The following is a 22,906-nucleotide window of genomic DNA, read 5'->3' on the forward strand; positions in this document are numbered from 1 at the left end:
TTAAAATGGTAATATCTGCTTTTAAAGTTTTTTTTTCTTTTTTAATAAAGAAAATTATATTCTTGGTGCATATTTGAATACAAAGACTAATTGTATTTAATTTTGTGTTGTGATGACTAATTTTATATGTTAATTTGACTGAGCCACAAGTGCCTGAGATTTGGTCAAACAGTACTCTGGATATGTCTATGAGGGTGTTTCTGGATGAGATAAGCATTTCAATCAGTGCACTAAATAGTGGAGATTGTTCTCTCCACAGTGAGTCTCCTCCTAAACAAGACCTGAGTAGAACCAAAAGGCTGAGTAAGAAAAATTCTTATCGCTCAAACGTTTTCACTGGGAAATCAGTCATTGTCTGGCTTTGCCCTGAAACTGAAACACTGGATCCTCCCGAATTGGGTCTCCAACCTGCTGGTTTTCAGACTGAAGCAACACCATAGCTCTCCTGGTTCTATAGCCTGGTGACTGCAATCTGTGGGACTTCTCAACTTCCATAATCATGGGAGTCAATTCCTTATTTCAAAGGAAGAAAAGTACACACACACATACATATACTACTGCTGCTACTGCTAAGTCGCTTCAGTGGTGTCCGACTCTGTGCGACCCCATAGACGGCAGCCTACCAGGCTCCCCCGTCCCTGGGATTCTCCAGGCAAGAACACTGGAGTGGGCTGCCATTTCCTTCTCCAATGCATGAAAGTGAAAAGTGAAAGTGAAGTCGCTCAGTCCTGTCCGACTATTAGCGACCCCATGGACTGCAGCCTACCAGGCTCCTCTGTCCATGGGATTTTCCAGGCAAGAGTACTGGAGTGGGGTGCCATTGCCTTCTCCCACATATACTACTGGGTAATAATAATTGCATGTTTATAGAATTATAGGGTACACATTTTTATATACATGTGTTAAATGTGTATGTATGTAATTATGTTATACATAAGTATATTATAATACACTTTTGACTTGTACTGATACTGAGAAACATGTTTTTCTGACCTGGCCATGGTTTTCATGGGAACAAATAGAAAAACTACAATTCAGGTATTAAGTAAAAGTGGAATCAGAGGTGAATGTGTCCACCAGGATTTCCAGTTGCTTCATCAAAGTTCCCATGACTAACGCACAGTACCTGCTTAGAACTGCCAAAAGGCTCTTTGGAAAAATGCCTTATTATTTCCTCTCATCTTTCAAAGATTGCTGCTGCAAATTCTACCAATCAGAGATGGAAGAATCTGACCTTAGCAAGTTTACAGAGGAGTTCAGAAAACATAGACATACCTGGCTCGCCAAGAAATAAAAAGTGAAATTATAGAGTTGTCATCCACAAATTCAGTTAATTCAGGGACTAATCTGATTCCTATGAAAGCCATCTAATTCACAGGAAACTAGGGTCATCAGTTTAATAAATTTCAAACCAAGGAAAAACCATTGAAAGTCTTCAAGAATGAAGGCAATTTTGTGTAAGTGATGTTTGAGGAATCTACCTTTGAAAGGACATATATAGAAGAACTATTTACCAAGAATTTGGTGCTTCTCTTAATTGGCAAGAAGCTGAATAGGTATAACATGCTTCCAGAGAAAAAGACCAATTGTGAAGGGGTGGAAAAATAACTTACTTATGAGAAATTCATAGAACTGATAAAATCAGACATGATGGATGAAGAAGAGATGGAAGACTTCCTCCTTAGACTTAAGCTAGAGAAGAAACATGACATGGAGGATGCTCTTCACATCCTGGGAAGGACCCATCTGGGGCTTCCCTGTGGTTCAGACAGTAAAGAATCTGCCTAGGGAAGATCCTGGTTCAATCCCCTGGGTTGGGAAGATCTCCTGGAGAATGGAATGGCAACCCACTCCAGTATTCTTGCCTGAAGAATTCCATGGACAGAGGAACTTGGCAAGCTAGAGTCCCATGAGGTCACAAAGAGTCAAACATGACTGAGCGACTAACCCACAGCAGTTAATGATGCCGAGCACCTTTTCCTGTGCTAGTTGGCTGTTTGCATATCTTCTTCAATGTCTGATGCCTTCTAGCAGGCCAAGGCAACTCTTCTTGGGCGTCATCAAAGAGAGACTTGTACCTGTCCAAGGTCCTACATGGGTCTTTTGTGGAGGTCAATGAAGAAGGCATGGAGGCCATGGCCACCCCTTCTGTCATATGTAAGAATCATCCCCAGGGTGTGCAGATTACCCTTTCTTCTTCTTTGTCGAGCACAGCAAAACCAATGATATTCTTTACCATGGCTGATTTTCCTCCCTGTAAGAAAATAGTTGGTGTAGCTGATAACCATTATCCTGCCTCCTACTGATTCACTTTTCCTCTGATACTTCACAATATGTCTGCAACCCCAAATGACCTTTGGTGACAATTCAAAAATAAGGAACAAAAAAAAAAATTGTAAATAATTAAATATAGCTGATTTTATTTCTCTGGAGAGCCTTAATACATGTGTAGATTCAGTTAAAAAATAAATGTGTTTAAATGTATACAGGTATTTATTTGCACACACTCATATATGCAATGCATTATGCATACCAAAATAAATATTTAAAACTATATCATATATTATATATAGAGGACAGAGAAATAGAGAAAGGAAATGATATTAAATGGTAATGACTAAAAAGTCATCAGAATTTATGATAAAAGTAGAGAAAAAACAGGAACTTTTTAAATTCACCATTGTAGATTCCATTCTTAGTTTCACCTTTACTGGTAATTAAAATCCAGGTATGTTGTTGGGAGTTTGGGCAGGGTGGCTAAAATTATCTCTTTTAATTCTATGTAAGACATTGAAAAGAATTCAAATGTTGGATGATGATAGCACTGGGAAACTGAACAGTGAGAAAATCTTGGGCAGTCAACATCAGTCACCATTTTGCCTTGGTGGTAGAATTCACAGAAGGAACAAGCTAGACATAAAAGAAATAAGAATACAGGGCCTCCCCATCACCCACTGAGGTCAGAATAAGGTTTTGGTTCCAGAGGACTCCAAGGTAACCGAAAAGGTTTCCATGCTTTATAATGCTACCTGGGAAGAAGGCAGTCCTGAAGCCTGGAATCAATGTTTGACTATTTGGGAGAATATCTAAAAGTTGCATAATGTACTAGATTCCTGTGCTAAGTTGCTTCAGTCATGTCTGACTCTTTGTGACTCCATGGACTGTAGCCTGCCAGGCTCCTCTATCCATGGGATTCTCCAGGCAAGAATACTGGTGTGGGTTGCCAATTTCCTACTCCAGGGGATCCGATAAATCTTTAACCCAGGGATTGAACCCATGTCTCTTACATCTCCTGAACTGGCAGGTGGGTTCTTTACCACCAGCGCCACCTGGGAAGCCCTCCTGATGTGGCCAATTCAAGGTCATGATTTGACTCATAGTTACTATCTTTTCCATGAAGAAATCTTTACTTCTACTTAGAACTGACCATTTATTTTATTTATTGTTGTTCAGTCATTGTGTCTGATTCTTTGAGACTCCATGACTGCAGCACATTGGGCTTCCCTGTTCCCTCACTATCTCCTGGAGTTTGCTCAGACTCATGTCCATTGAGTCATGGATGCCATCTAACCATCTCATTCCCTGTCATCCACTTCTCCTGCCTTCAATCTTTCCAGCATCAGGCTATTTTCCAGCGATTTGACTCTTTGCATCAAGGGGCCAAAATATTGGAGTTTCAGCTTCAGCATCAGTCTTTCCAATGAATATTCAGGGTTGATTTCCTTTAGAAAATCAAAGAATACTGGTTTGGTGTCCTTGCTGTCCAAGGGACTCCCAAGAGTCTTCTCCAGCACCACAATTGGAAAGCATCAATTCTTTGGTGCTGAGCCTTCTTTATGGTCCAACTCTCACATCTGTACATGACTACTGGAAAAACCATAGCTTTGACTAAATGGACCTTTGTTGGCAAAGTGATGTCTCTGTTTTTTAACACGCTGTCTGTTTTTATTTAAAATTTTATTTATTTTATTTTAGTTAAGATATGCATCTTAGAATTCACATATATGGATTTTTATGCTTTAACAGCATGTATGTACTCTGTTAGGAGAAGGCAATGGCAACCCACTCCAGTACTCTTGCCTGGACAATCCCATGGATGTAGGAGTCTGGTAGGCTGCAGTCACGGGGTCGCTAAAAGTCGGACACGACTGATCGACTTCACTTTCACTTTTCATTTTCATGCATTGGAGAAGGAAATGGCAAACCACTCCAGTGTTCTTGCCAGGAGAATCCCAGGGATGGGGAGGCTGGTGGGCTGCCGTCTATGGGGTCGCACAGAGTCAGACATGACTGAAGTGACTTAGCAGCAACAGCATGTACTCTGTTGCTGTTATATTACATGTCTCATGACTCTGACTCTGGAAATGTTTTATTTTTATTTTGCATTTGTTTTCCTTACTCTTTCCAACACTTTACTATAAACCACAAAGAACAAACATTATCATATATATATATATATGAAAAGTGAAAGTGAATTCGCTCAGTTGTGTCCAACTCTTTGCTACCCCATGGACTGTAGCCTACCAGGTTCCACCATCCATGGGATTTTCCAGGCAAGAATACTGGAGTGGGTTGCCATTTCCTTCTCCAGGAGATCTTCCTGACCCAGGGATTGAACCCAGGTCTCCCACATTGTAGGCAGACGCTTTACCATCTGAGCCACCAGGGAGGATTATATGTATATATATAATCTTCTTTACCTTAGCTATATGCTTCTAAAATTGTATTCTACAAAGAAGTATGTGAATAGCTTAATGAAGCATATGTTGCTGGGCCCAACCTCCAGAGCTTCTGATTCAGTAGGTCTGGGCGATGCAGCTGTGAAACTGGAGTTTCTGACTGTTGTCATCTTTGCAACCATGCATTGAACATGATTGTCCTATTATAATACCTGACAATTGGTAAGGTCAAAATTAAACTCCTAATAAATGCATAGAGAAATGATAATCTCAATATAACTTGTTCTTTGGATCTAGGCTTAGAAAACAAGATCAGCTTTCATTCTTGAGTAGAGAGCCTTAGAACATTATTTGAAGAAGTTTGAATACAACAGGCCATGTTTTCTTTCCCTTCTATTCACATACAAATTGTATGTACACATGTGCATGAGTGTGTGTGTATAGTGCTAACTTTTAAGGTGAAGATATAACCTTCTACCTTTTATATTTCTGCATGTGCCTTTTAAGAATAAATTCCTACATAACCAAAGGGATATCATCACACTTCTAACATTTCAGTTAAATTCTGTTATCACCAAATGTCAATTCCACATTCATATTTCCTCATTTACTCTGAAAGTGGATTTCAATGTCTTTTTTAAAAATTCAGGATTCAACAAAGGATTATATATTGTATTTGATTATTGTCTCTAATCTCTAATTTTAGAACATTCCCCATTCTTCTCATTATATGATTCTTTTAAGGTTTCAAATCAAATCCCATTATTCTGTGTAATCAGTCATATTCTGTATTTGTCATATTATTTACTCATGATCTATTTTGCATTAAACATTTTTTGACAAGAGAACTCTGCCAAGTTTTCTTTTTGATGTACAGTATACTTTTTGCATTTTGCTAGAAGATATATGATTTCAGATTGCCCCAAAATTGGTGATGGTAAATTTAATCAATTGCTTAAGCTGATAGGCACCAGATGTCTCCATTTTAAAAGTATACTGTATCTTCATAGACTTCCCTGGTGGCTCAGATGTTAAAGAGTCTGCCTGCATTGCAGGAGACCCAGGTTCCATCCCTGGGATGGGAAGATCCCCTGGATCAGGAAATGGCAACCCACTCCAGTATTCTCGCCTGGAGAATCCCATGGATGGAAAAAACCTGACAGTTGCAAAGATTCAGAAACAACTGAGCGACTTCACATTCACACCTTCGTAAGTACAATTTGTAAGCAGTTTATGAGGTGATATTTTGAGATGATAATATTGTCTTGTGGCCTAAATACTTTCACCAAATGATTTTGCATGCATGATGATGCTTGCCTAAGTATTACTTTAATCATTACAAAATGATAGCTTTCTATTATAGCATATTTTCCTTTTAGGTGCGCTCTCATTAGTGTTTGGGGACCTGCTTGCTTTCTGGCCAAAGTGCTTGAAACTGGTACTATATTTCTCCTGTCCCATACTCAAAATAACCTACTTTTGCAATGGTTCAGTAACTTTCAGAAGGAAATGGTACTTAGAACAAATAACTGTGTTAGATGAAAATTCTAACATTTCATTGGTTAGAGTTAGAAAAAACATGTATTTATTTTTATACTTATAAATATTTGAGTTCATGTTGGCATTTCTAATTCAAATTTGCCACTGAAAGATTTTCCCTTTCTTCACTTTTTAATTTTCTCTTACAGAGGAAATCTTGGTTCCTATGAATATTAATATATTTACCTACTTATTTCATATTACAATGTTCATAAAATAATTTCAGAATTACAATACCAGTATTACTTCTACAAATAAACCACCTAATTGAAGTTTAAGATTTCTCTATAGTTATGTTTGTCCTTAGAGTATGTCCTTCTAAGGATATAAAATCATTTTGCCATTTTAAAAATTTAGTTGAGAGGAAGTTTTCACCTTCAAAATGTAGAGAGAGCAAGCAAAAGCATTGCTATCACCTTTATAATAAGGAAAACCTGGACAAAATGCAAATCAATTTCTTTTCTGGAATCCATTAGAAAAATAAGGTTGAAAGGTATGCAACTGTCATGAGGTCTGGAGAGAGACAGGAACCTTCAGGGAGATACAGGACCTTAAGATTTGCTTGTTCGGGCAGATACTGCCAGACTATGCAAGTATAAAAGGAGATTAAGCTAGAAATTGTTAATAAATTGCTAAAGTCTAATTGATGATTTGCAAAGAGATCTTGAACAAAGAGGAATTTGACCCTCTTGTAGGCTTTTAATCACAAGGAAAAGTGGTAGTATTTTGAGAAAGAGTCTCTCATGATGATGGTTGAGAGTGGATATTGGCCCAGATCAATCTTGTCTCTTTTATCTATGGGCCAAAACCTTTATTTTGTAGAGGAAAGGGAAAATAAAAATGGTAGTTTTTACTTAAGAAAGTAATGAGGAGGTTAGAATAAGTTCCATTATACTAGATTAGAATTATAAATCAGCATGCACTCTAGTTTATTTTATCATACATAAAGGGAAATAAATATAATTGTATCTACATGGGTTGTTATACATACAATTTATATGTATTTTCTCTGTTGTGATGGACTAGATACAGATAACATAGTCAGTCAGTTCAGTCGCTCAGTCTTGTCTGACTCTTTGCGACCCCACGGACCACAGGATGCCAAGCCTCTCTGTCCATCACCAACTCCCAGAAGTCCACCCAAACCCATGTCCATTGAGTCGGTGATGCCATCAACCATCTCATCCTCTGTCATCCCCTTCTCCTCCTGCCCTCAATCTTTCTCAGCATCAGGGTCTTTCCAATGAGTCAGCTCTTCACATCAGGTAGCCAAAGGACTGGAGTTTCAGCTTCAACATCAGCACTTCCAATGAACACCCAGGACTGATCTTCTTTAGGATGGACTGGTTGGATCTCCTTGCAGTCCACAGGACTCTCAAAAGTCTTCTCCAACACCACAGTTCAAAATCATCAATTCTTCTGTGCTCAGCTTTCTTTATAGTCCAATTCTCACATCCATACATGACCACAGGAAAAACCATAGCCTTGACCAGATGGACCTTTGTTGGCAAAGTAATGTCTCTGCTTTTTAATATGCTGTCTAGGTTGCTCATAACCTTCCTTCCAAGAAGTAAGCATCTTCTAATTTCATGGCTGCAATCACCATCTGCAGTGATTTTGGAGCCCAGAAAAATAAAGACAGCTACTGTTTTCACTGTTTCCCCATCTATTTGCCATGAAGTGATGAGATCAGATGCCATGATCTTCATTTTCTGAATGTTGAGCTTTAAGCCAACTTTTTCACTCTCCTCTTTCACTTTCATCAAGAGGCTCTTTAGTTCTTCTTCACTTTCTGCCATAAGGGTGGTGTCATCTGCATATCTGAGGTTATTGATATTTCTCCTGGCAATCTTGATTCCAGCTTGTGCTTCCTCCAGCTCAGCAATTCTCATGATGTACTCTGCATATAAGTTAAATAAACAGGGTGACAATATACAGCCTTGATGTACTCCTTTTCCTATTTGGAACCAGTCTGTTGTTTCATGTCCAGTTCTAACTGTTGCTTCCTCACCTGCATACAGGTTTCCTAAGAGGCACATCAGGTGGTCTGGTATTCCCATCTCTTTCAGATTTTTCCACAGTTTATTGTGATCCACATAGTCAAAGGCTTTGGCAGAGATAGATGCTTTTCTGGAACTCTCTTGCTTTTTTTGATGATCCAGCAGATGTTGGCAATCTGATCTCTGGTTCCTCTGCCTTTTCTAAAACCAGCTTGAACATCTGGAAGTTCATAGTTCACATATTGCTGAAGCCTGGCTTGGAGAATTTTAAGGATCGTTTTACTAGCATGTGAGATGAATGCAATTTTGCAGTAATTTGAGCATTCTTTGGCATTGCCTTTCTTTAGGATTGTAATGAAAACTGACCTTTTCCAGTCCTGTGGCCACTGCTGAATTTTCCAAATTTGTTGGCATGTTCAGTGCAACAGTTTCACAGCATCGTTTTTCAGGATTTGAAATAGCTCAACTGGAATTCCATCACCTCCACTAGCTTTGTTCATAGTGATGCTTTCTAAGGCACACTTGACTTCCCATTCCAGGATGGCTCTAGGTGAGTGAGCACACTGTTGTGATTATCTGGGTCATAAAGATCTTTTTTGTACAGTTCTTCTGTGTATTTTTGCCACCTCTTCTTAATATCTTTCCTTCTGTTAGGTCCCTACCATTTCTCTCCTTTATTGAGCCCATCTTTGCATGAAATGTTCCCAGTATTCTTGCCTTGAGAATCCCATAAACATTATGAAAAGGCAAAAAGATAGGACACTGAAACTGAACTCCCCAGGTCAGTAGGTGCTCAACGTGTTACTGGAGATCAATGGAGAAATAACACCAGAAAGAATGAAGGGATGGAGCCAAAGCAAAAACAACACCCAGTTGTGGATGGGACTGGTGACAGAAGCAAGGTTCGATGATGTAAAGAGCAATATTGCATAGGAACTGGAAAGTTAGGTCCATGAATCAAGGCAAATTGGAAGTGGTCAAACAGGAAATGGCAAGAGTGATCATCAACATTCTAGGAATTAGTGAACTAAGATGGACTGGAATGGGTGAATTTAACTCAGAAGACCATTATATCCACTGTAGTCAGCAGGAATCCCTTAGAAGAAATGGAGTTGTCCTCATAGTCAACAAAAGAATCTGAAATGCAGTACTTGGATGCAATCTCAAAAACAACAGAATGATCTCTGTTGGTTTCCAAGGCAAACCATTCAATATCATGGTAATCCAAGTCTATGCCCCAACCAATAATGCTGAAGAAGCTGAAGTTGAACAGTTCTATGAAGACCTACAAGACCTTCTAGAACTAACACCCCCCAAAATGCTCTTTCATTATAGGGGACTGGAATGCAAAAGTAGGAAGTTAAGAAACACCTGGAGTAACAGGCAAATTTGGCCTTAGAGTACAGAATGAAGCATGGCAAAGGCTAATAGAGATCTGGGAAGAGAATGCACTGGTCATAGCAAACACCCTTTTCCAAAAAGACAAGAGAAGACTACACATGGACATCACCAGATGGTCAACACCAAAATCAGATTGCTTTTATTCTTTGCAGCCAAAGCTGGAGAAGTTCTATACTGTCAGCAAAAACAAGACTGGGAGCTGACTGTGGCTCAGATCATGAACTCCTTATTGCCAAATTCAGACTGAAATTGAAAAAAGTGGAGAAAACCACTGGACCATTCAGGTATGATCTAAATCAAATCTCTTATGATTTATACAGTGGAAGTGAAAAATAGATTTAAGGGACTAGATCTGATAGATAGAGTGCCTGATGAACTATGGACAGAGGTTTCTTGACATTGTACAGGAAACAGGAATCAAAACCATCCCCAAGGAAAAGAAATGCAAAAAAAGCCAAGTGGTTGTCTGAGGAGGCCTTACATATAGCTGTGAAAAGAAGGGAAGGGAAAAGCAAAGGAGATAAGGAAAGATATACCCATTTGAATGCAGAGTTCCAAAGAATAGCAATAGAGAAGAAAGCCTTCCTCAGGGATCAATGCATAGAAATAGAGGAAAACAATAGAATGGGAAAGACTAGAGATCTCTTCAAGAAAATTAGAGATACCAAGGGAACATTTCATGCAAAGATAACACAGTAGAGTGAACAAAACCTGGGACCCAGATTTGGTTTCTAAACACTAAACACTATTCACCATACAGATAACACTATTCACTATATAGAGTGAAGTAAGTCAGAAAGAGAAAAATAAATGCATTAACACTTATTTTTGGAACCTAGAAAAATGGTATAAGTGATCTTATTTACAGAAAATAAAAGTACGGACACCAAGGATAGAAGGGGAGGGTGAAATGAATTGAGAGATTGGGATTGACATATACACATTATTGATAGTATATATAAAATAGATAACTAATCTAGCTAATGTGAACCTAGTGTATGGCACAGGGAACTCTACTCAACAGGTAGGAAATCTTAAAAAGTGAGCCTATACGCATACACGTAGTTGATTCACTTTGCTATACAGTAGAAACTTAACACAACATTGTAAAGCAACTATAGTGAAAGTGAAAGTCACTCAGTCATGTCTGACTCTTTGCAACCCCATGGACTGCCCATGGAATTCTCCAGGCCAGAATACTGGAGTACTGGAGTGAGTAGCCTATCCCTTCTCCAGGGGATCTTCCCAACCCCGGGGTTGAACCTAGGTCTCCAGCATTGCAGGCAGACTCTTTACCAGGTGAGCCACAAGCAACTATACTCCAATAAAGATTAATTTTTAAAAAAAAGAACAGAACTCAACAAAATGGCTAATTCTAGCAATAAAGCAAGAAACATGAGTCAGACATACCTAGTTCTAGAATGTAAGGAAGAAAAAAAATAAAGAAGGCATGTGAAACAGCTTCCAGTGGCTGAAAATGGAACAATCTAAGTAGCAATATAAATAATGATAGAATTATATTGAATTACAATCAAAATAGCAAAGCAAGTATCAGGGAGTTCATGCTGATGTAAATAAATGGTAGCATAAATAAATAAATGAATGGGGAGAGGGGACACATTACCTACAGAAAAATTCCAGATTATGAATGGTGAATGAGTGAGGGATACAGAAAGTGATTACAGTTAATGCTGCAGGAAAAAAATGTACTGATGAATGCTGTAAAAAGTGTGGGGAACTTTATGATAAGAAAAAGACTATTTGAATAGAATCCAAATATCTCCTCAAATTATTTGTTAATTAATATACCGACTCATTGGACATGAGTTTGAGCAAACTCTGGGAGATGCTGAAGGACAGGAAAGTCTAGTGTGCTGCAGTCCATGGGGTCACAAAGAGTGGACAGTACTGGAAAACAACAATGTTGATTTTAACAGTTAATTAGTATGTCCACTTATTATTTGATAACCATCCTTCTGAAAGGTGAAATTTAATTCCCTCCCCTTGGATATCAGGTGGATTGTATCTCACTTGTGAAAAACAGCTTCTGGCAAGAGAAATGAGTTGGTTTTTGTTTTTGTTTTTGTTTTTTTCAGTAGAAAAACTCAGCAAGTACCACTTTAGCCAATAGTCAATGTTAAGATCACCAGAATTAACTCATACTGAGTTCATATATCCCTGTTTGACACGGTGTAGAGGACCCTTAACATTTATTCTTCCTCAAAATCCATAGCCTCAACTGAATCATGACAAAGCCTTAGACAAGCCTAAACTGGGGGATATTGTAAAAAATAGATGGCCAGTACTTTTCCAAACTGACGAAGTCATGAAAAACAAGGAAACACCAAGAAATCATCATGTGTTAACCTTGAAAATGGAGTCATAAAGACCAACTGCAATGGATATCATGGATTGGGATTTACAGAAAAAGGGCATAAATAGAAAAACCAGTGAAATTTGAATAAAATTAATAGTATTCTGACAATGTTACCTTCACAGTTTTTGTAAATATACTAACATTACATGAGATAATGTTAGGGTAAGTGGGGCAAAATTAGTACTACTTTTGCAGTTTCTTGGGTTTCCCGGGTGGCTCAGATGGTAAAGAATCTTCCTGCAAGGAGCGAGATCCAGGTTCACAGTCAGTCTATGGGGTCAAAAGAGTCAAACACAACTGAGTGGCTAACACTTTCATTTTCTTTTCTTTTGCAGTTTCTCTGTAAACTAAAATGATTTCAAAATTAAAAAAATAACAAAAACTGTGGTGGGTTGTTGAGGTCCTTTAATGGACTGGAACCTGGTGGTCCAGAGCCAATGATAAGAAAATAAACGAGAGAGAAAGAGGCTGATATTCCTTGGTTTATGCAGAAAACCAATAAAGTCCCTGACATGGGGCTTGCTCTGTTCACAAAGGCCTCAAGTGACCTCTAGATGGGGTGAAGGTGTAGAGCACGTTCTCCAGACGGTCTTAGAAGCCCGGGGAAGGAAAGAACTCAGAGGGCCTCTGCGCTCCAGAGAATTAGCCTGGAAGAGAGAGAGAGAGAAAGAGAGAGAGGGGAAGAGAGAAAGAGAAGACACAGGGACCAAAGCTCTGATGGAGCAAAGGTATTTTATTCAACGTTGTTTGAATATTTATACTGTCTTACAAGTTAGCTATTCTCAGCAGAGATAAAATCAAAACTTACAAGTTATCAAGGAAACATGAGGTCATCCATATGAAAGAGAGAGGGTTGTAAATAATCACTTTTGCCGTATGGTTCATAAAAAGGAAGAGGGTCGTAAATAGTTACTTATCAGCATATGGAAAAACTAACAAAGGAAATACATACATTCCTAAGCCCCCAGGAGTAGCTTGCTGCTCCAATTAATTCCTGAATATTCAAAAATTAATAAGGGACAGAGGATTCATGACGGATCCAAAACAGCACACAGGAATCCTCCTGTTAAATGCTTCCTGGCAGTGGGTCACTTTTTTTTTTTTTCTTTCTGTAGTTAATAATATCTGGTTTATTACCTAGGTCTCTTATTTTCCAATTTCATTTTCATTTTTGACATTGTAAGTAATTTATGTTTCAAAATTCAAAACTACAAAAAGCAATAGTGTATACATTGTGTGTTTAGTTCTGTCTCTTTAACTCTGTTCTCATCTATCCCTTCAAAATAATGATTTTTATTTGCTTCTAGTTGATCCTTCAAATATTACATTTTTATTTTAATTACTATTTTGTTTTACTTTCTGGTACCTTGATATTTAGAAAAATCTAAATTTATAGTTTTATATTTAATTAAAAAATATTAACTATGCTGGAGTCCAGTTTTTATCAGTTAAGTTCAATCACTCAGTTGTGTCTGACTCTTTGTGACCCCAGGGGCTGCAGCACACCAGGCCTCCCTGTCCATCACCAACTCTCAGAGCTTACTCAAACTCATGTCCATCAAGTCAGTGATGCCATCGAACCATCTGTTGTCCCCTTCTCCTCCCGCCCTCCATCTTTCCTAACATTGGGGTCTTTTCCAATGAGTCAGTTCTTTGCATCAGGTGGCCAAAGTACTAGAATTTCAGTTTCAACATCAGTCCTTCCAATGAATATTCAGGACTGATTTCCTTTAGGATTGACTGGTTTGATCTTCTTGCAGCCCAAGTGATTCTCAAGAGTCTTCTCCAGCACCACAGTTCAAAAGCATTAATTCTTCAGAGCTCAGCTTTCTTTATAGTCCAACTCTCACATCCATACATGACATTCTTCCAGATTTTATATTGTTTTGTCTATTTATTGGCTGTGCTATGCAGCATTGTACTCAGTCATATCGGACACCCTGCAATCCCACAGACTATAGCCCTCCAGGCTCCTCTGTCCATGGAATTTTCCAGGCAAGAATACTGGAGCAAGTTGCCATTTCCTACTCCAGCAGATCATCCCAAGCCAAGGATTGAACCCATGTCTCTTGCTTTGGTGGGCAGATTCTTTACCCCTGTGCCAACTGGGAAGCCTCCTGTCCCTTGGCATGAAGGATCTTGTTTCCAGGACAAGGGTGGAACTCATGACGTCAGCAGTAGAAGCATGGAGTCTGAACTGCTGAACCACCAGGGGAGTCCACATGGATAATTTTATACAACATTTTATAAAACAAAGTTTCCCTTGGCCTTTGATTGGAAAGGTCATCTTCATTAGATTTCTTAGGTCAGATTAACAAACAGTATTCTATAAATTGTTGCACGCTTAAAATTGTTTTTCTACAACTTGGATGATTTAAATCTGTTTGTCTGGAGATGACATGTATTTTTAATTAAGTTCATTTTTCATTTATCTTTTCTTTCCCTATTTTATTGTCCCTCCTACAGGCATATCACAACATGGCACAATGCAGAACAGCCAGTTTCTCCTTGAAAAATCATTGAACTAATTACCTTTATTTTATTTTTGTTGTACTGAATCATGTCCTGCGGGATGAATCTCTTATGTTGTTACATAAAAGCTTTTCATTATGCAAGAGTTATGGATGACTAAGATGAGGGTGAGCATTGTACAGCCTGTCTATCATTCTGCCTCTTGTATTTCAGTTTTTGTTTTCCTTCTTCCTCTTCATTTCTCTACATTCTTTTATTTTAAAAATATATATTCCTGGGACTTCCTTGGTGGTCCAGTGGCTAAAAATCCACACTCCCAATTCAGGGACCCCAGGTTTGGTCCTTGGGCAGGGAACTAAAATTCCACATTCAGCAACTAAAAAAGCTTCCATGTGCTGCAAATAAGACCTGGCACAGGCAAATAAATAAATAAAATGAAAATACATATACATTCCTTTTGTTTCATCCTTGCTGTTTCCTCCAAAACTTTTGGATTTAGAAATTTATCTCAACATGGTTCTTTTTGTTTATTTAAATGCTTAAAAGATATTCCTGTTTGATTAATAATTTGAGTTTTCCTATAAATATTTACTACAGAAATCAAGCAAAGGTACAATGTCTCATTAATCAATCAAAGGATTACTTAATTTAAAAAAATGTACAACATTGTAAATCAACTGTATGTCAATAAAAAATTTTTTAAAATAAGTGTTAGAAAAAAGGGATGGTGAAGCCATTCATGTGTTTTCATTTGACACATATATATCCTTCTGAGACCCAACATAGAACATCTTATACTTTGTTGGCACCTATGAAAAAAATTTGTTTAATTTCTTTAGTGCATATTTATACATCCAGTCACAGAAAATTTTACTGTGATTTCTTAATATGTTCTAGATCCAGGGAATATGGCAGTGAACAAAGAGAAAATTTAATCTCAAAGAAAAGCAACACACATCAAGAAGGGAACCAAGTAAAGTCAATACCGAAAGCAGAGCATTTGAGAGGCACAAACTATGTATTAGGTTCCCCAGAAAACTCCTATTTTTATAAAAAAGGAGCAGAGGAAAAAGCTCAAGAGTAAACTAGGGTCCTTCAGTAAGACCATTTGTAAGGAAAGTAGACACCATGTATTACCACACCTCATATTGGGTGGGATTCATGAAGAATCTTCATATATACTGATTGGATAGTAAAAAATATGTAACAACCTCTCTTTTCACACTGTCATATGTATCAATTGATATATCAGTATACTTTACATGGGCACATTAAATCAATTATATATAATATGCTTTATATGATATACATTACTTATAACATTATATGTTTTTAATGCACATCCATATAATATGTATGTATATAATATATATCAATATGCATTCTTATTTTGAAATAATAACAGCCTTGTAGAAAGTTGCAAATATAATACAGGGACATGTGCCATACCCTTTATCCAAGTTTCCCCAAGTGTTACATCTTGTATAATTATAGTACAATATCAAATCCAAGGATTTGACTTTGATGGATTGTATGTTTCATTGTCTTTTTACTACATGCATGCATGCTGCTGCTGCTAAGTCACTTCAGTCGTGTCCGACTCTGTGCCATCCGATAGATGGTAGCCCACCAGGCTCCCCCGTCCCTGGGATTCTCCAGGCAAGAACACTGGAGTGGGTTGCCATTTCCTTCTCCAATGCGTGAAAGTGAAGTCGCTCAGTCATGTCCGACTCTTAGCCACCCCATGGACTGCAGCCTACCAGGCTCCTCCGCCCATGGGATTTTCCAGGCAAGAGTACTGAAGTGGGATAAGTTCATGTAATCACCACCACACTATATCACGATTCAGAACCATTCCATCACCACAAATTTTTCCTCATTATTTTTTTTACTAATTTTTATTAGAGTACAGTTGATCTATAATGCTATGTTAGTTTCAGGTGTACAGCAAAGCGAATCAGTAATATGTATATCTACTCTTTTCTAGATTATTTCCACATTTAGGCCATTACAGAGTATTGAGTATAGTTCCCTGTGCTATACAGCAGGCCCTTATTAGTTATCCATTTTGTATATAGCAGTATGTATATGCCAATCCCAATCTCCCAATTCATCCCAACTCCCTTTCCCCAGTTTGGTAACCATAGGATTGTTTTCTACATCTGTGATCCTCTCATGTTACCTTTTTATTCTTATATACACACCTCTCCCCCAACATTTCATAACTCTTGGCAATCACTAATTCCTTTGCCAGCACTGTAATTTTTTTTAGAGAATGTTATATAAATATACTTAAGTAATGTGTGGCCATTTTGAGATTGACCTTTTTCACTCAACACAATGCCCTTGAGATCCTTTCAAGTTGGTAATTCAATCAATTTTATTTCTAAGTGAAATTCCAGAGTATCACAGATGTTTAAACATTAATTTATGAGTTGTTTCCAGTTTTGACCACTCCAAATAGGCCTTCTATGAAAAACCATGTGTAGGTTTTTATGTGGACATAAGATTTCATTTTGCTGAGATAATTGTCCAGTGAGTCTGAGTGAATGTTGCTCAGTCATGTCCAACTCATTGCGACCTCATGGACTATAGCCTGCCAGGCACCTCTGTCCATGGAATTCCCCAAGCCAGAATACTGGAATGGGTAGCCATTCTCTTCTCCAGGGATCTTCCCAACCCAGAGATTGAACCAAGGTATCCCACATTGCAGGCATATTCTTTCCCATCTGAGCCACAAGGGAAGCCCAAATAATTGCTGGGTCATTTGTTAAGTGTAAGTTTAACCTATTTTTTAAGGGATAGTCAAACTATTTTCCAGAATGGTAGTATTATTTCACATTCCCACCAGCAATGTATAAGAGCTCCAGTTTCTCTGTATCCTTGCCAGCATTTGATATTTAGTCACTGTTGCTAACTTTAGCTGTTCTACAAAGTGTGTGATGATATTCCATTGTGGTATAAAATTGCCATTCTCTTTGGCCACCTCATTTGAAGAGGTGACTCATTGGAAAAGACTCTGATGCTGGGAGGGATTGGGGGCAGGAGGAGAAAGGGGACGACAGAGGATGAGATGGCTGGATGGCATCACTGACTCGATGGATGTGAGTCTGAGTGAACTCCGGGAGTTGGTGATGGACAGGGAGGCCTGGCGAGCTGCGATTAATGGGATCGCAAAGAGTCAGACACGACTGAGCGATTGAACTGAACTGAACTGAACTAAATGGCTAGTGATGTTAAACATCTTTTCTTTGCTTATTTACCATCTAAGAATTCTCTTCAGTAAAATATCCCTTTATGGCTTTTCCCATTTCCAGTTGGATTAGGTTCGTAATTTTGATAAAGTTAGATTCTATTTTTTAATTAATAGATTATGGTTTTGGTGTCATATCAATGAACTCTTCACCAAGTTCTAAACCTTAAATGGATTAAGTTTTTAATTTTGATAAAATCAGATGTCTATTTTTTCATTAATGGATTGTGGTTTTGATGTCATGTCTAGGAACTCTTCAACAAGCCCTGAGTCCAGAATATTTTCTCTATGTTATCTTATCTCTTAAGTTTTATACTTTTATAGTTTTACACTTAAATCTGTCATTCATTCCATGCTAATTTTTTGCATAAGTTTTGACATTTAAGCTGAGGTATAATTCTTTAGTATGAATATACATTGCTCCAGCACAATTTGTTGAAGTGTTTTTCACCTTTGTCAAAAATCAGTTGGTTGTAAATGTATGGAATTGTTTCTGAATTCTCCATTCTACACAATAGATCTGTCTATCTATCCCAAGTCCCGTCTTGACTACTGAAGCTATGTAATAAATCTTGAATAACTCTGTTAATCTACTTTACCAGAATGTTGGCTATTATAATTCCTTTGACTTTCCATAGAAATTTTAGAATAAACTGTCCTATTAAAATTGCTCACATTTTGATAGGATAAACTTGTATAATAATTTTCAAAGAGTTGACATCTTAACTTTGCTAAATCCCTTCAATCCATGGTATGTCTCACCATTTATTTAGGTTCTTTTTGAGGCATAATGTATTTCATGTTTTAGATAGTTTTTTGTTTCCTTCATTCGCATTTTATAGTTTTTAGTTTACCTGCATGTGTTTTGTTAGATTTAAACCTCTGGGTTTCTTTCTTTCTTTCTTTTTCTTTTGAGTTGTAAATGATATTGCACTTTATTTTTGGATTCTGCAAGTTTACTGCTAGTACATAGAAATGCAATTAATTTTAGGGTGTTGATTTTATATCTTGGGGTCTTGGTGGACTAAATTATTAATACTTGAGGTTTCTTTCTTCAAAATACATTCCTGATCACCAGGGTACAAGACGGCTCAAGGGGCAGTGCTCCCCCTGCACCCTCAGCACTCCTAGGCAAGCATGTGGCCCCAGCCCCCAGCCCCTAGGGCTCAGCCCTGGCACTGGCCCCACGGAACACTGTGAGCCTGCTAGAGACTCCAGAGCTGGGCGTCGCCGAGTCTAGCAGAACATGAGCCCCACTGTTGCTCAGCGCACCGGACTCTGGAGCTGCCATCCTGGCTCCTGCTGCTGCTGCTGCTGCTGCTCTTGCCTGCAGTGAGCGAAGGTCTTGACCACTCTGTTGAATTGGCATTTGCTGTGGAGCCAAGCAGTGATGTTGCAGTCCCTGGGCAGCCCGTTTTAATCCTGGGTTGCGAGGTGGAGGGGACTCCTCCAGTGCTAATCACCTGGAAGAAGAATGGGGTGGAGCTGCTAGACAGTCCCCACTCCCCTGTGCTGGCCAATAGGTCCTTGATGATCCGCCACTTCCTGCTGGATGGAGGAGGTAGCCCTTCAGATGAGGGGGACTATACGTAGGTGGCTAAGAACTGGTTTGGGCTGGTGGTCAGTTGGAAGGCTTGAATCCATGCAACCATGGCAGACTTCCACGTGTATCCCTAGGCCACTGAGGGTGAGGAGGGCAGTGTGTTCCGCTTTCAGTGCCAAATCCATGTGCTCCCCAAACCCTTCATCACTTGGGAGAAGAACAAAGTCCCCAATGACACGGACGAGGAGAGGTACATGCTGTAGCCCAAGAGGGTGCTTCAGATAACCAGCCTTCGATCCAAGGACAGAGGCATCTTCACTGTGACAGGCTTGGGCTCCAGGGCCTGCAAGGAGCCTACAGTCCTTGTAGGGCCTGAGAGCCTCACCCTAACTGTGCACCAGACTGCGGTGCTTGAGTGTGTTACTGCACCCATTGTGTCTTGGAGTCCCCTGCATGAACACCCCATCAGGGTGGAGGGCACCCAGGTGCCAGGCATGGGGAACTTCATCATCTCAGACATGACTGTCCAGCGCTCAGGCATCTTTATGTCTACACGGCCAAAAGGCCCGGCACCTGGGTGAGGAGAAGGGCCCAGATCCGGCTGGTGGTGCAAGCCCCAGCAGAGTTTGTCCAGCACCCCCAGTCCATCTCCAGGCTGGCTGGGACTACAGCCATGTTCACCTGCCAAGCCCAGGGTGAGCCGCCCCCTCATGTGATGTGGTTGAAGAATGGACAGGTGCTGGAGCCCAGAGGCCCTGATCATTTCTGGAATCGCTCGGAAGATGAGGCTGTTTACCAGTGTGTGGCTGAGAACAGTGCCAGCTTCTCTTAAGCCAGCGTCAAACTGACTCTGCTGTGGGTTGAGGGGCTGCAGGTGGTCTCTTGTTGTCCACTGAGGTCCACGTGTCCTGGACCAAGACCCTGGTGAAGACCAAGGAGATTGTAAATCTATACATCAGGAAGGCTGCCGACTCCCCAGAGCTGGAGCATCAGGAAGTCATCAGCAAGAGCACCTTCCAGCACCTGGTGAGCCACCTGGAGCCTTCCACTGCCTACAGTTTCTACATCAAAGTCTACACACCTTGGGGCGGGGGGCGGGGAGGCGGGTGCAGTTCAGCCTTCACTCCCACCCTGGCCAGCACTCTAGGTGAACTGCAACTCCCCCCTCAACTGTCAGTGAGGGTCCTGGGCAGCTCCACCCTGTAGCTGCTGTGGGAGCCCTGGCACCCGTTGGCCTAGCAAGAGGGCAGCTTCAAGGTGTTTTTACCACCCAGCAAGCAAGGCCCCCTTCACAGGCCCCATCCTGCTGCCTGGAACTGTCTTCTCTTATAGCCTAAGCCAGCTTGACCCCACTGCAGTGTACGATGTGAAGCTGCTTGCCTACAGCCAGCATGGGGATGGCAATGCCACAGTCTGCTTTTTTGTCTTTGAGGGGAGCATCTAAAAGGGCATCCTTAAGCCCACTATGTGACTGTCGGAAAGAGGGGGCCACCAACTAGACACCCACCATGGGCATTGTCATCAGCATCCACATCGAGGTCACCTGCATCATCTTTTGTGTCCTCTTCCTCTTATTTGGCCAAAGGGGCAGGGTCCTCTTGTGTAAGGGCCCCTGGAGCCAGAGGGACCCTGGTGTCCTAGCCCTGAATGGGGTGGGACAGGGAGAGAGAGGCCAGCTGGGCCAAGGCAGGAAATGTGTGGACATGAAGGAACTGGAACAGCTGTTCCCCCAAGGCCCTCCCCCTGTGTGAGGAGACCCAGCTCTCCATGCTGCTGTTTCTGAGGTTCAGCCTTCTGGAGGAGATGACATTGGAGGCCAAGGCCCACGCTTCCCTGCCACCCTAGGACATAGGCCCTGGCATCCTGAATAGAGGACTGGCTGCCCAACAAGCTCCCTCAGGACAGTAGCCAGTGTCTGGCAGGTTCTGGAGGGAGCAACCCCCCCATTCTCAGGTCAAAGGCAAGATTTCTCCTTTCATGTGGGAATTCACATAGGGCCTTCCCTGCATTTCTGTCCTGACTGACTTTCCGATTGTCAAGACCTACAGTAGCCTCAGCAAGAAACCCCTCCAAGGACCCAGAGGGGTTCCTGCAGGAGCTCCCACCTTGGGCCAAGGCCCCCCTTCACCTCTGCTTGTACTCACATGACTTGGAACTAAACTAATGTTTTCCTTTAAAAAAAAGGACAAACATAAAATCTAAAAAAGAGAGAGAGAGAGGAAGGTGAATTACACAATGCTGGGCCTGAGACCCGGGCACCTCAAACTTCCCAGGCAGTGCCCCTTGGTCCCTGTAGTGTCGTCTTCACACCCCCTTCCTCCTGGGATCCCCTGTCCCCAGGGAAGTGTGGATCTAAGGGAGGGGAGATGGGGCCACCTGGCCCATCTTGGGTTTTGTCACACTCATTTTGACTGAATAAAAGCCCTATAGCCAAAGTGGAAAAATAAAAAATAAAAAAAAACACATTCCTTAGAGGTGTTTATATGTAGACCAAATTCCTTCCTATCTAGGCAGCCACTTATATCAACCTGGCTAGGAAGGACAGAGATGTTCTTTTACTGTTCTGCACATGGCTTCCACTGATACCATGGAGAAGGTAGCACTGTTCTCAGTAAGCCTTAGTAGAAATTTAACTCTCCATAAGAGCACCTCTGCCACCCCTCCAAGCAGTCAGGAAAGAGGCTTTTTGTTACTCATGGGTGGGAGAGATCTATAGATTTCCTTTCTGCTGTCAACTTAGTCTGAACAGAGTGGTGAACTTATTAAGACACTCCAAGATCTTTGGTGAGGAAGGTGCTGGCTCCTGACCATGCCTTCTCTGACGTTACCCTGACCAAGAGTTTGGAACACCTTGTGAAATTTTGGTTTTCCACTCAGTTTTTGCTGATGGAATTGAGAGTGGGGTACTTCCTTTTTTTTTTTTTTTTATGTGCTGTTTTTCTGGAGTAGAGTGGTTATTTCCAAGACCTTTTTCCTTGCATGTCTATCCTTTCTTGGCCCTTTAACAGAGAAAGCAGGCTTTTCTTGTTTATTTTTTATTTATTTTTCTTAAATCTGTGTCCATTGACATTTCCGGGTGGTTGGCTTCACAGTCTGGTATATACAAGACAGAGAAAACCAAAAGAATTTACTACCTTATATCATCCCTATGTTACCATATTCCTAGACAGGCTATCTACTTTTCTTCACCATTCAGCATCTTTCTATGTTTGTTTTATATATAATAATCAGGATTTTCAGTTGCATTCATCAGGAGAAATATGTCTAATGCAGCTCACCAGAAGTCTGTAACATATTTTTAATCAAACTGTTTATAGAAAGAGAGGCCCACAAAACATTCGCTTGAAACCCTGAACGACTGAGGGGGTGGCCCTGTACAGAAATGTGCAACATCGCTGTTACCTAGCACCCAGATGGGCTGGTAAAAAGCATATTTTTAGCAAAGCATAATGTCACCCCAATTAGAACTGGGGCTGTCTTAGTAAGCACAAAGAGAAAATGAGTATTTAATAGGCAGCCTGCTGTGTCTGCTACAAACTCCTATAGTTTAACAACTTACTTTAAAATCATGAGTGCTATAAGAGGCCCAATGTGCTTTAGGTTGAAATTACATATATATGTATATGTATACACATATGTGTA

At 40.2% G+C, this 22,906-nt stretch overlaps 1 pseudogene; it reads left to right on the plus strand.

Moving 5' to 3' along the window:
- Positions 1-1,650: 1,650 nt before the first annotated feature.
- Positions 1,651-21,370, plus strand: LOC109575463 (immunoglobulin superfamily DCC subclass member 3 pseudogene; annotated as a pseudogene).
- Positions 21,371-22,906: the final 1,536 nt, after the last annotated feature.

Source organism: Bos indicus, chromosome 2, assembly GCF_029378745.1.
Source record: "Bos indicus isolate NIAB-ARS_2022 breed Sahiwal x Tharparkar chromosome 2, NIAB-ARS_B.indTharparkar_mat_pri_1.0, whole genome shotgun sequence".
Taxonomy (NCBI): domain Eukaryota; kingdom Metazoa; phylum Chordata; class Mammalia; order Artiodactyla; family Bovidae; genus Bos; species Bos indicus.